An 8,067-nucleotide genomic window follows, 5' to 3' on the forward strand; every position below is an offset into this window, starting at 1 on the left:
GCCCACCTCACGCCACCCAACAAGGCTGGATGCCGCTGGCTGCTGATAGGAGCCCTTGCTGCTGTCCCCTCCACAGGTCTGGGTCAGACTGAGCTAAAACGGCCCTGTTCAATAGTATAAAGCCTCCCCCATATGCCAGAGAGACACCCCACTTCCCTGCAAACACACAGTGAGGTCCTGAGCCCACACGTCCCCAGACCCCTCAGCAAAGCTGTGATCTAATCAGGCTGCCCCCTTGGGGCCCAGCTGGTATAAACATGCTAATATTAGCAGGTGCTGAGGTCCAGAGAGGGTGAAACTTGTACAGGGTCACAAGGCTGGATAGGGGTGGAGCCAAGTTTTAACTCAGGCTTCCTGGGTCCTAGACCAGTGATTCTCACTGCCCCATAGGGCCTCTTGTCTGGAGACATGACCTCTTGCCCCCTGCCTCCTTCTCCATCAACGTCCAGCTGCCACTCCCCTCCTTCTACCCACAGCTTTGTGACAGCAAACAGCCCTGCCCAGTGCATGGGGCTCTGGAGCCTCTTCACAGAGCAGGCCTTCAGACTGGACGTGCCACTTGAAGGGGTGTGGGAGATTCCGGGGCTCCTGGAGGAGGTCAAGGCATGGAAGCTGGACCTTGAAGAAGAGCCAGGCAAGGGAGGTGGAGGATGATTCAAAGGGACTTCCGTCTCTCATACCCCAACCAGGGGCCCAGAGCCAACTGTGTGAGCAGCGAGGGGCTGGGACTGGTGGTCTGAGGGCTGGCCTGTGGAGGAAGCCAGGGCTTTTCCAGGCCCAGCCCACCACCCTCTAGCTGTGTGACCTTGGTCAAATGCTTGTGCCTCAATTTCCTTTTGTAAAATGAGGGGATCGAATAAGCTCAATAATTTCAAAAATTAATTTAACAGTGGAATCCTTTTTTCAATGAAATCTAAAGTAGAAGCCCAGAATATAAAGCAGATAGAAGTAGTGCTGCTGGGTTGAAGTGGGCGTCAGGTCTTGCCACATCCCCACTGCTCCCCAAGGAGCACACCTCTGGGCCCCCTGTGGAGCTTGAGGGTCTGGAGGAACCCAGTTTGAAAAGCATGGGGCCAGATGCGCTCTTCCAACACGGCACTCTGGTCACAGCAGTGTCACACTCAGTGGGTCACAGCAGGAGAGCTGTGAATCCCCTCTCAGAGGCCCCAGCCCAGGGAACTTCCGTGTAACCACAGAGTGATGCCAAGAATGAGAAATCAGCTTTCTTCTTTCTCCCCAGGGAAAAGGAAAGGAGATGAGCTTTGGCGACAGCAAGAGGGATTCGGGTTAGACTAGACTCCTGGCAATGGTAGTGGACTGGATGAGGAGAAGGAAGTGGGCGGGGGACCCACGACTCAGGGAAGTGCCCTCTTCTCTGACTGAAGATGAACAAGGCCAAGGGCAGCTCCAGACACAGAAGGATGGCTTAAGTGCCCTCCACGGGGCTCTGCCTCTCCGGACTCCCTTTGACTCTGTGGTTTGGGAGGATCTAGGGGCTGCGTAGGCATTTTGCTCTTCACCTAATAGCCATGTGGCGCGGAGAATGCTCGGAAATTATACCATCTGTTAATTATCCTTTGAATTGGGGTTGGGTAATGAGACTCATTTCTGCTGAAGGCCCAAGCCAACGCATGCAGAAACTGCAGCCCTCCATTCATCTCTCTCCCTTTGTACTAAAATAAGCTTGCTGGGTGGGAGAGCGCAGCAGCCTTGGCTAGAGAACTTGATTCTGGAGCCTAGAGCGGAGGCAGCACGGCTGTGGGAAGCCCCTTTCCCTGCGAAGGGCCTTTCTGCCCAAGGACAGACAGGCTGGGGATGCAAGGAACCCCTCCCTTCATCTCCAGGCACGTTTGGCAAATAGTCCTTCATGGTCTCCCTGCCCTGCCCCCAAGGGGCACAGGACAGAACTGCCTCCCCAGTCCACTCTCCCCTGCTCAGCCGCTTCTCCCTACCAAAAGCAGGACAGAAACTTCCAGGTCTTCTACACATCACGGTGTCTCAAACTAGGGCTTGTCTTGGTGGTGTCCTCCTTGACCCCTAGGGGAAGGCCTGCCTAGTTCATGGAACTTTCCAACTTAAGGAACCTTTAGATCTCCCTCCCACATGGGAGAAAACCAAGGTGCAGCAAGATCCTGGAGTCTGTTCAAATGGAACTTACTGCTCTTCTAGTCCAAACCTCGGGAGGGAAAGTGACCTGTGAGGAGAGCCCAGGCTGTCCTCCAGTTCCAATGGACTTCCTCACCCATACTGCTTCCTGAGGGTCCCCCAGGTCTACGGAAAATACACACATGCATAAGATGTGGCTCTCAAGTGAACAAGGTAGTGTGGGTGAAGTGCTCCAGGAGCAGCTGAGATAGAAAAGGCTAAAGGAATTCAGAGGAGGGAGCAGTGAAGGTTGAGGAAATCTCAGTCTGCCTCTTGGAGGAGGTAGGACTTGGGTTGCCTCTTGAAGAATCAGGAAGTGCATTCCTGGCCAGATGAATTCATCAGCAAACTCCTTTAACCTACAGGCAAAGGGTTTTCTCCAAGGTTACACAGCTAGTAAATGGCAGACCTGCGATTGGAACCCAGGCAATCTGGCTCCAGATTAAGCTCCAGATTATCTGGCTCCAGATAAACTATGAATGAGTGAAATGTGAGTGTCACCGAAGCCAAGATTGGGGTGGGTATGGGAATTCCCTGGCCATCCAGTGGTTAGGACTCGGTGCTTTCACTACCAGGGTCGGGTTCAATGCCTGGTCGGGGAACTAAGATCCCGAAAGCCGCATGGCATGGCCAAAAAAAAAATGAAAAAAGACTGGGGCGGGTGTGTTGTGGCCCAGCACACTGAAGGGCCAGACAGGGCCAGACGAACCAGGTGATCTCTGTCATGGGTAGATCCTTGTGAGCTGAAATTCTGGGACCAATGGCCTGCTTGGAAGGAGAGGTGTGGAGGGAGGCTGCTGGTGGCAGAGGTCGAGGTGACCTTTGGTGGGTGGGCGGGGCAGTTTCTCTGACAGGAGAGAGGTGGGGAGAGGCCCCGGCTGCCGATAAAGGACCACAGGCCAGCAGCCCCGGTGGGGGCGCAGGGGGCAGGGACCTGCGTGTTCTCCTGTCCACACTCACCTGCATGCCCATCTGCTGCCCTGCACTTTTCTTCACAGTGCGTGTGTTTCTCAGCCCCCATCTCCATGCCTGGCACAGAGGGGGTGCTCAACCAGAGTTGCATGGATCCTTCGTGAGGTTGCTTCCCCTCCAAACCAGTCACCATTCAGCCGCCTAAGTAATCTTTTAAACTTTTTAAATTAATAAACATTTTTTAGATTGAAAACACACTCCCCCAATTTTTTTTTAAAATTTATTTATTTTTGCTGTGTTGGGTCTTCGTTTCTGTACGAGGGCTTTCTCTAGTTGTGGCAAGCGGGGGCTCCCCCAATTTTTTATTTTAGAAAATGTCTAGCATTCAGAAAAATTGCCAAAATGGTACAACGTATCCCCCGGAAACTCTCCACTCAGATTCAATCATCGTCAGCACTATGCTTTCTCTCAGCGTTTGGAGAACAAAGTGCAAGCGAGGTGCAAACATCATGGGGCTTCCACCCTCGCCCCCTCAGTGTGCCGTGCCTGAGTCAGAGCCCTAGGGGACCGCTGCCACACCCAGGAACTCCAGTGATGATTCCGGTGTCATCTTATGTCCGGCCTGATACAAATTCCGTCTTGTCCCTCAAAGGTCTTTGATGGCTGTACTTTTAAACCAAAAGTTTATGCATTACATTTGGCCACATGTCGCTTTAGTTTCCTTCCTTCTTTTCTTCCTTCCTTGCTACCTTCCTTCCTTCTTTCTTTTCTGTGATATTGACTGTTTGAAAAGTCCAGGCTAGTTCTCTTGTTGAATGTGCCACATTCTGGATTTTTCCAATTAAAGGACTCCTCCTGGTGTCCTTTGGCGAGTAGTACTGTGAAGTATGAATCTGAGCATATCGCTCTCTTCCTAATAACCCTGCACCGGGCTTTCTGATTGTGCCTTGAATAAAAGCCAACTTCATAGGGGTCCACAAAGCCCTGGATGGCGTGGCCCAGCCCCTTCTTACTCCTCCCCCTTCACTCTGTTCTGGGCACCCTGCCTTCCTTCCAGCTGCTGAATGTGGCAGTCTTAAATATCCCCTCCTTTATGGCACATATTGAAGTTTGTTATTACAGAAAGTATTTATTTGTTAATTTACTTGGTTAACATCTGTCTTACCCACTAGCTGTAAGCTCCAGGAGCAGGGAGAACACATTTGCCTTAAATACCTAGTTAGTACCTAGCATGGCACCTGATACGTAGCAGGCACTCAGTAAATTCTAGTCAAGTGGATGGATGGGTGGATGGATGGATGGATGAAGTGATGAATGGCATAGAGGAGTGACCAGGTGGTCCCTTCATTCCTTGAACCACCATCTGGGAGGCCAGTTGGGTCTGTAGGGTTCTCTTTGGGCGGCCCTGAGCTCATTCACATTAATCACAAAACTGTATTCCCAATGCCAGCTGCAGCCAGGAGTTGTAAGCCTGATGTCCCAGCCAAGTTAGACAGATTTTCTTTGGGACTCAAAAGGTGGCATTGGATACCTTAACCCATGATAGTTTCAGCCCACGGTGCTGGCACTGTTTGCGGAGGGTGGCTCAATAGGCCCAAGCATTCCATACAGATGCACAGTCCGTCTAAGATCCAGTTGAGATCATTTTTGGCTCCTGAGCACAGAGGGGAAGAGATGGAGCCTGAGGTTGAGCTGCGAGGAGCAAATCCCAAAGCAACATCTGTAATAACTTAGTTTATCAGAGCAGGCCGAGGAGAGAGCCCTGTCCAGCCCTAGCCATGCTCCAGGCACCGGACTAGGTGTGAGAGGGACACAAACGAACAAGACTCCAGCTCTGGCCTCAAGGAGCAACCAGTCTAACGTGGACAGAGACAAATGCTGTGGTAGAGCCGTATTCATTAATATCTCTGTGTGAGGGTGGGAGAAGTTAGAGAAGGCATTGTAAAGGAGGCGACATTCGAATCACCTTGAAGGGGAAGGAGGAATTCCAGGGACAGGCAGGAGGAGAGGCACTGGGGTAGAGGGAACAGCGTGAGCAGGTAAGGAGGGGGCATTGCATGGTCAGTGCTGGGAGAGGTGAGTAGTCCCCTGGGGCTGAAGCAGGGCTCACGGTAGGGAAAAGAAGAGCAGAAGAGACTGCTAATCTGAACTGTGGCCACAGTTTGATGAATCCGGATCTGGCTGAGAAGTCTGGACTTTACTTCCTAGGTTGAGGGAGTCAGCTGAAGCGTTTCGGTGGGGGTGGGGGTGAGGGCATGACGTGGCTGTACCCTCAGCCACAGCGGGGAGGCTGCACCTGAAGGAGGGGCTGGGGTCTGGCAGACGCGAGGCGGTTGTAACAGTCCAGGAGGAGGGGAGTCTGTGCTGCAGCTGAGGACTAGGCTGCCAAGGGGCCAGATCAGGGTGATGAAGAGATTCAGTGGGACTGTGGGAGATCGGCTGCTGGGGAAGAGGAGGGGGTAGTCCAGGGTGACTCCCGGGTATTTGTTTTGGGTGGCTGAATACCCAGAGGAGGGTGGGAGCAGAGGATCAGATAGGGAGTTAGACTTTGGACTTACAGGTTTGGATCCTGGTGAAGATGCTCAGTGTGTGTTGGGGGTGAGTGGGCCAGGTCCAGAGATATGTGAATGAGAGATGATGGATTTGGGATGTAGAGCAGGAGAGCATACAGAGATAGAGCAGCCAAAGGGAAGAGCCCCAGGAATCCAGCATTTCGGGGCAGGCCCTCTCTCCTCATCCTGCCCACTTCTCTAGCCCCAACTCAACATCCCCCTCACCCTCTGCACTCCAGCTATTCAGGCTTACTTCCTGCTCCCTCATGCTATTCCCTCAGTCTGGAACATTCTACCTTCCCTCTGAAGGGGTTGGGACTAGGAGGACCCGGAATGTTGATGACGTAGCAGAACCTACGAGTGTCCAGGGTTTATTTTTCTTTGAGGAAAAGGAGCCAGTTGGGATCATAATTTGACAGCAGAGGCTGGATGGCAGAAAGGCTGTTTTAAGATGGGGAAGTGTAAGTAGGTTGGTAGTTGAGGGGAATGGGTGGGGAGGGGAGGCATAGGAGAGGAAGAGGGAGGTTGAAAAGAGAGCTGGCTGAGGAACAGGGACTCAGGAATTCCCAAAGGTGGCGAGATCCAGGGCACAAGTACACAAGGCTGGTTTTGGAGAAAGAGTAAAAAAAAAGAATTTTCTTTCCCCCCTGAGACAAGATGGAAGGAGAGAATGAATGCTATTCTAAATGGGAGCTCAATTCTTCCCTTTCTTTAGGGTTTAATAAAAACAAGGAAAAAGAAGTGTCCCTAAAGGGTCACACCATCTTATCAGTAATTTACGCCTCAGTAAAAATAATTTTCCAGACCATTTCTGACAGCAGGCTTGTGTAGGGGGAGGGAAGCCCTGGTCCAAGGGAAGGACCCTACCGCTCTCCAAAATGCAGGGCTCGCCAGCCAACCAATGAGAACAGCGCGAGAGAGGAACTTCCCCTCTAGAAAAAAGGGGTTTTCTCAGAATCTGAGGTTGCTAGGACCCCCTCCCTCTGCCCGCAGGTCCGGGGACCCAGAGGTCGAGACTGGCAAGGTGGGCGTCCTGTCTCCTCCTTTCCGCAGACGGGGCGCCGCACTTGCTGGGGTACTGCATTGAGAACCTGCCGGCCGCACGCCCGCCGCCGTTGCGGGGGGCGGGGGGGGTGTCTCTTAAAAGGGCAACGTCAGAGGCGGCTATGCCAGCACCACCAGGACCTCCCTCCTTGGAGATGCAGGGTGGCGCCCCCTTTTGTGTGTATCTGGGAGGAGCTCTGGGGGAACCCTTTGCTGAGAAGCGGCTGGGGGAGTGGAGCACGCCCCTCGTCCTGGCACAGGCTCTGACTTGCAGCATATTTCTCCAGGGTCCGTCCCAGCTCTGCCTGTCAGACTCCTCCTGGGAGTGCAGCCAGGGCTGCCCCAGGCCCCCAGAGGGAGGTATGGCGAGAGACGGCGTTCTCAGGACCCTGGGTAAACCGGAACCGCTTCAGGGAAGGAAAAGCAGGACGGGTAACACGGAAGGTGTCAGTTCCCAGGCGTGGTTTTCCCCATTGGTGGTACTCGGCAGATAACTAAACTTCCCAGCAGACTGTGAGTTCGGGCAGGCCCCTTGGTCTCATGATGGGTCCCCACAGTTGCCTGGCTCTTTAGATATTTCTCTCTAGAAGTCGGCCTTCTAGTTGTCTCTCTCTTGCTAGAAAGGCCTAGTGGCTCCTCTCTCTTGCCTGAAGCACTCAGACCTGCATCTTGGTCCCTGAATTACTGGGTGTGGGAACCAAGGGTTGGTAAGAGACCCAGGACTCTGACTCACTCCCTGGTGCCCGTGGGGGCTGTTTGCTGAGGTAACCTGGGCAGCTGAGGTTGGAGATGGGGCAGGTCAAGGTGCCAGGGATGAGGGCATCAGCCGTGGGTTGCGGAGGCAACTGCCAGGGTGGAGTCAAGGTTATCTGGGCCCATTCCTGGTACTCAGCTTCCAGGCCAGCCTGCCTATCCTAAACAAGGTTCACATCAGCCCCATCCCACTGCTCCAGGGAGGGAAGGAGCCTGGAGGAAGGCAAGCCACACCTTTCCCAATGTCCGGGAGTTCCTTGAGAGCAAGGACTGTGTCCCATTCTTTCTGTAACCCCTGCTCCTAATCACACCTAGCGCAGGGCAAGCACTCAGGAAATAAGTGCCTATGTGCGTCTCCTGCTCGTGTGTTTTCCACCCACAGGGAGGGACCTCAGCCACGGGATCATCCTTTCCTTCACCATTACTATTTTTCTGTCTTGTGGCTTCAAGGAGGTAGAGACTTTCAGCTAACAGACTACTCGGTGCACACAGCAGCTGTTTTCCGGGCCTCCACTCACTCCTTTTTACAAGCCAGCCCACACACTGGCCAGCCACAGGGAAGGCTGGCATGGGGAGCTGGGCTGCTGGCAGCACAGGGCAGGAGGCTCTCTGGATAAACAAGCCCAAGTCCAGGTCCCAGGTGCAGCCAGGTCCAGAAAAC

The sequence above is a fragment of the Monodon monoceros genome, unplaced genomic scaffold, assembly GCF_005190385.1.
Source record: "Monodon monoceros isolate NGI ecotype Baffin Bay Population unplaced genomic scaffold, NGI_Narwhal_1 Super_Scaffold_18, whole genome shotgun sequence".
Taxonomy (NCBI): Eukaryota; Metazoa; Chordata; class Mammalia; order Artiodactyla; family Monodontidae; genus Monodon; species Monodon monoceros.